Here is a 6456-nt window from a genome sequence, read left to right on the forward strand (position 1 = left end):
TTTTCTAAGATCTTCTTCAATTTCTTTCTTTAGTGTTCTGTAGATTTCACTGTAGATGCCCTTCACTTCTTTTTTCAGATTCATTTACAAGTATTTTATTTTTTTGAGGCTATTGTGTATGGGATAGTTTACCTAATGTCTCCTTCAGCTGATTCATCATTGGTGTATAGGAATGCTTTTGATTTATGGGTGTTAATTTTATATCCTACTACTTTGCTGAATTCATTTATGAGTTCTAGAAGTTTTCTGGTGGAGTTTTTTGGGTCTTCTAAATACAGAATCATGTCATTGGGGGGAAAAAAAGATAATTTGAGCTCTTCTTTTCCTATTTGTATCCTTTAATTTATTTCTTTTGCCTAATTGCTCTGGCTAGAATTTCAAGGACTGTGTTGAATAGAAGTGATGAAAGAAGGCATCCCTGTCTTGTTTCAGGTTTTAGAAGGAATGCTTTTAATTTTGTTCCATTTAGAATGATGTTGGCCTTGGATTTACTATATATAGCTTTCACAATGTTGGGGTATATTCCTACTATCCCTAGTTTTTCTAGTATTTTGAACATGAAAGGGTGCTGTATTTTGTCAAATGCTTTTTCTGTGTCTATTGAGATGTGATTCTTGTCTTTAAGTCTATTGATGTGGTGAATTATGTTTACTGGTTTCTGTATGTTGAACCAACCTGGAATCCCTGGGATGAAACGCATTTGATCATGATGCATTATATTTTTAATGTGTTTTTGTATGTGATTTGTGAATATTTTAATAGAATTTTTGCATCTGTGTTCATCAGGGATCTTGGTCTGAAGTTTTCTTTTCTTGGTGTGTCTTCGTTTGGTTTTGGTGTCAGGGTGATACTAGCTTCACAGAATGAGTTTTGGAAGGATTCCTTCCATTTCTATTTCATGGAATAATTTGAAAAGAATTGGTTTAGTTCTTCTATGAAGGATTGGTAGAACTCTGCTGAGAATCCATCTGGTCTTGGGCTTTTCTTTGTTGGTAAGCTTTTGATGGCATCTTCAATTTTATTACTTGAGATTGATCTGTTTAAATTTTCTGTGCCCTCCTGGTTCAATTTGGGTAGGTGATATGCCTCTAGAAATTTGTTAATGTATTCAATATTTTATAATTTATTAGAGTATAAATTTTCAAAAATAGATCTGTAAGTTTATTTTGAAGAGGACTTTATTCCTAAAAAATCACTGAAATTTATCAAAGCACAAGGAAGACCAAGGGTTAAGATAGAACTGGTCCATTTAAACAAGCTTGGGTTACATACACCAGTTGTGAATCTTAGAGTAACTTTCAGGGAAAAAAACAAAAGTGAAAGAAGCGCAAGAACGCAAAGCCTAAAGCCTTCCTTGAAAATATTTAATATTAGAGACGTTTCAGTCTCTTAGAGCTTTAGCTTCCATTTTCAAAAGGTCTGCTCGGAGTATTTCACTGAGTCGTTTGAAGATGATTTTATTTTTCTTGTGATTAGAAAGGAAATAAAGAGGATTTTGCTAATGAGGAAATTCCTCAGGATTATAACCCTGAGGTGATCTAATTTGGTAAAAAGGAAAAAAAAATAATTTCTGTATGAAGTACTTAAAATGTTCATTTTAAGTACTCTCTCTGACATTTGATAGTAAGGCTCTCTCTGAATGTTTACAGAGTGTGTGTGTGTGTTTGTGTTTGTGTGTGTGTGTGTGTGTGTGTGTGTGTGTGTTTTCTAGGTGGGAAAAGGTACATTATAAAGACTCAAGGGACCTAAATGATAGTCCTGCCTTTAACCTTACTGAGAATGCTAAACAATCACTTCTCTTCTATTTCCCCATTCTCCTCAGCTGTAAAGAAGAAATTAGAATGTATTGGGACTCCGTTTAACAATGAAAATGCAAATATAGTTTATTCTATGTTTAACTGTGGTAGTAAGTGCTTGGCATTATGTGCTTATCTCACATGGAGTGGTGATCATTCACCAACCACAGGAAACTTTTCACTGGAAAGGCTTTCCAAAGTGTTTTTGTTTTTGTTTTTGTTGTTGTTATTTTCATATACTCCTTCCCTTGCCTTAGCCCTTTAGAAAGCATTATTGATAGGGTAATGGTACCTTGAGGGTTAATGGAAATTTCTGTAGCATAACATATAAATGTGATTGAAACAAATGGAGCATTTAAATCAATAACAACAAATCATTAGAACAGCTGGCAATTAACCTTTCATCTCTGTAAAGGATTATTTAGACAGTAAGGCATGGAAACATCTTGTATACAAGTGTGGTGTTAGTAGAAAACCTGCTGGTCCAAACACTGTTTTAATCATGAGTTGGAAATATGAAATGGAGCATAATTTAATTTTAAAACTGCTGTTTTTCAGATACAAAATTTCCAATGGTGACGGATGATAAGAGCGCAGAGTTTTCCATTTACATAGCAGTACTCTTCTTTGGATTACAGTATATTTTTATAAACACAATTTATTTAGGCTCTGCATGACTGGGATAAGGAATAGCTTTTGAGAAATGAGAAACATATCATGTAAAGAGGAAAAAAACCCACTCTTCTAAGTAAGAGAGAGGAGAAAGAATTGCCCTTTCGTGAAGTCAAATCATCTTCAAACCATTAAATAATCTTTGCTGTTTTTATCTAATTTATCTGTCACCTTTAGAGAAATCACAAAAGAGTTCAAGGTTGATTTGAAATATACTAGACTTAGAAAGACAATAGAACTAATGCACAGCATAACTTCAGCAATGTGAACTGGGACGTTCTTCGGCAAATGGTAGAACCGATAGCATTCTTTTGTTATTCATCCATGCAACAAAATTATTGAAGACCTACTATGTACATAGCCCTTTACAAAAGACTGGAAAAACACAATGATAAATTAACCTATTTTTTAAACTCAAGGAAAATAAAAACTAATAAGGAAGACAGGCAACTCATAATAGCTATATCACTGGATAAAGCAAGAGCTCATAAAAAAGATGTCATCCACTCTGAGAGGTTTGAGAAAGTACATTAGTAAAAAACAAAATCTGCGATCTGAGGAGTGAACAAGCATTGGCCAGGGGAAAAAGAAAGGAATGGATCTGTTATTAAAGAAATATCAAATGTGATAAAACTGAGAGAAACTGTGGAGCTGTCAGTACTTCCAACTAGCAGGAGGAGCATAGAGTTCAATGCTGGGAGAGGAGAGAGACAGGAGAGAGAGAAGTAGCAGCCATGTCATAAGGCACCTCAAGCATCCTACTAAGATTTTAGAGTGGGCTCCCTGACATGATTCTATGCCTTCAAGTCTCTACCCCACTCCCTCCCAGAGGTGCTCTTTGACCTGAGATTTAGATTGCAGGTATATTTTACAAAGTCTTCTTCACATGTTTCCCAGAGCCTTATTATCAAATGTCTCTAGGGATACTGGTTATCTCCATACTTCTGTGTCCTAACCAACAGCTTTTTCTCTCAGGTATACCAAAGGTGGCCTTACTTCCATTGTTTTTGACTCTTGACCTATTGGGGTAACCAAACCTTCCTTGACTGTGTCATAATTATCTTTAGTTGGTACATTACAGCTAGATTAGGAATACGTCAGTCTCACCAAAAGATTCTTTTCTAAGGGTCATGCAAATCATCCATAAAACAAGCCAAGAATGGACACCTTTGTGATAAAAGCCAAAATAAAGCATCCCTTAAAGACAACATAACTGATTCAGAAACCATTGGATCACACAGTTCTACCCTAATAGAGAAGAACCAAATTTAATCCCTTTCTTAGGTATAAATCAGCTTCAATGGAAGCCTTTAAAAACATTGATTTGCATTAAAAAATATTAAGCTGTTTTTGACTTATTAAAATTATTCCAAAGTTTGGCATATAGATATAATCTGGAGAGCTCAATTAAGCTGGGGTTGACCTAGTTGTCATTTTAGAAAAATTTTATTTCCTTGAGGTACTAAGAATTACAAATTTTTATATTTTATCAAAAGTGGAGAAAACAAGTTAGAAGTAGAGAATCTGGGGGAGTAGCTTAATGGTAAAGTACTTGTTACCATGGCTGAGGTCATGGGATCAGTCCCCCAGCCCTCCATACCACACACATGAAAGAAAGAAAGAAAGAAGGAAGGAAGGAAGGAAGGAAGGAAGGAAAGGGAAAGGAAAGGAAAAGAAAAGAAAAGAAAAAAAAGAAAAGAAAAAGAAAAAAGAATTGGAGGAGCATGGAGGTAGAGCAAGATGGTGGCCAAGGAAGGGCCTCAGTGATTTCTTCCTACAGACCCACCAAACTCAGTAGCTATTCACCAACAAACTACCAACAGAAAAAATAAGGAAATCAGATAAGAGACTTCAGCACCTGCCTTTTCTGTTAAACACATACACACACACACACACACACACACACACACAATGAATAAGGCAAGTAGGAAGGGTTGCCTGTGTCACCCTTCCCACAAATCCAAGGAGCACAGCATGGAGGAAGATACCTTCCATTTCCGGGAGGGAGAGAGAATTTTTAGGCCTGAGACTTGAAACACAGTACCAGACCTACCATGGTGAACCCCAGTACTGGGCAAAACTCTATAATCCCTACTAAGGGGTGGAGCACATGGAACCACTTAGCTGGGCTGCTCCCTGCAACCACCACCCTCCTCCAACATCCTGCATTAGTGGTGACTGAGCAGGCAGCAAGACTCTACTCACGGGGAGTAGGGAATGAAAGCTAGCACAGGAGTTGTCTTGGTGCCCAGTGCCAGGGCCCACTGCAGTGAAACCCAGGACCTGGTTGAAACTGAAGACACTGTGTGCAGGCTGGAGCTCATAGGTACAGCCCCTTATTGGCCTGCAACACATTCACCCTTCTCCTGAAACTGTGAAGGTCTTTGTGGCTGTGAGACTCTGCAGTAACCCAGCTTAGTGTCAGCTTTGGTGGCCACAGGAACATTACTACCACTTGTCCCCCAACAGTGTTCTCAGATTTTGCCAGACTGGTGCTTGCAGGAGGGGTTGTAGATCTGGTACAGCAGCAGGCAGAGTGGGATGGATTTGTGCTTTGGGGCTAGCTGTGTGTGCATTTTGGTGAACTCTAAGAACCTGCATATCCTTAAGGCTGTGAACCTCAGATGTGAACCACCATAATGTCAGGCTAGATGGCCAAGGAATTGTCTTCACCAACATTCCCCAAAACTTCAAGCAGCATAGCATGATTCAAGACTACATCTTTTGAGGGTAGACCAGTGTAGTAAGCCCATGGTTTTGATCTAGAACTTAGAGCTGGGCTGATGAAACCTAGCACAGGAGAGATCCTAATGGCCCTTATCCCCAGGTCTCCCTGCAGATGACAGCTCCAGGGCCAGAAGAAGATACACACCCAGTCTATCAGACTTCTACTCCAGTTGTCATCACTTATGGCAGGCTATACTTGCCTTGGGCCATGAGTCCATCTCAGCAATAGGCAGCCTAAAGTCCTTGATCCTGTGCTGGATTTGTGCTGGTCTTGATGATCTGTGGGCTCAGGTTATGACACTGCTTTTTGAAATAGGAAACCACAAGTGTAACATGGGAGTCTAGGGCTGGTCCTTCCATGATGTCCCTGCCCACAGCCTGGCAGATTCCCACAGTGCCTAACAACATGTTATTATCTATGGACAAAGAATCTGGGTCTATTTGTACCCCAGGGAGAAAACTGGGGAACAAATTATTTTTTTAAGTGCTTCTGTGATTCTTTCTGAACACTCCAGCGACAGGGGATTTGGCAAAAACCTGGACTTGTATCACTCACTCTCTCACCCTAAAACAATGACCACACTCTGGTTGCAGACTCCCAGTGCACCTGCACCTGGGCATCATCCAAACCCAAAATAGTGGAAGTGACTATAGGTGCAAAGAAAATAAGCAGCCTGTTTAAAATTTCTGTAAAGACAAACACAAAAGTCAGTTTAGGAAGACTGGAATAAATACTTAAACCTTCAAAGACCAGACAATGTCACATACCAATACACATCAAAAACTTTCATGAAGCCATGAATTCCCCTAATAATCAAAATAAGGATTCCCAAATTGGCCAGACAGTAATCAGTATGGGAAATCTCTCAGATGGGGAATTTGTTCTAAGCAAACTCAATGAAGTTGAAGAAAATGCAGAATAATATTTCATTACTCTAATAGAGAAACCTCACAAAGTGATGGAAGCAATTTATAAAAATCAAATAGAGATTCTTGAGCTGAAAAATGTACTTGGCAAAATTAAAAAATTCAAGAGAAATTATCAATGGCAGATCAGATCAAACTGAAGAAAGAATAAGTGAGTTTGAAGACAGGCAACATAAAAATACATAGAGGGGAAAAAAGAAAAAAGGATAAGGAGGAATGAAGAAAACTTACAGGAACTTTTGAGCCATAATAAAAGCAAATGTTCAGGTTATTGGGGTTAAAGAACAACTAGAGAATGTGAAATGAGTAGAAAGGATATTCAAAGAATTAAGAA

Source organism: Callospermophilus lateralis, chromosome 5 (genome assembly GCF_048772815.1).
Source record: "Callospermophilus lateralis isolate mCalLat2 chromosome 5, mCalLat2.hap1, whole genome shotgun sequence".
NCBI lineage: Eukaryota > Metazoa > Chordata > Mammalia > Rodentia > Sciuridae > Callospermophilus > Callospermophilus lateralis.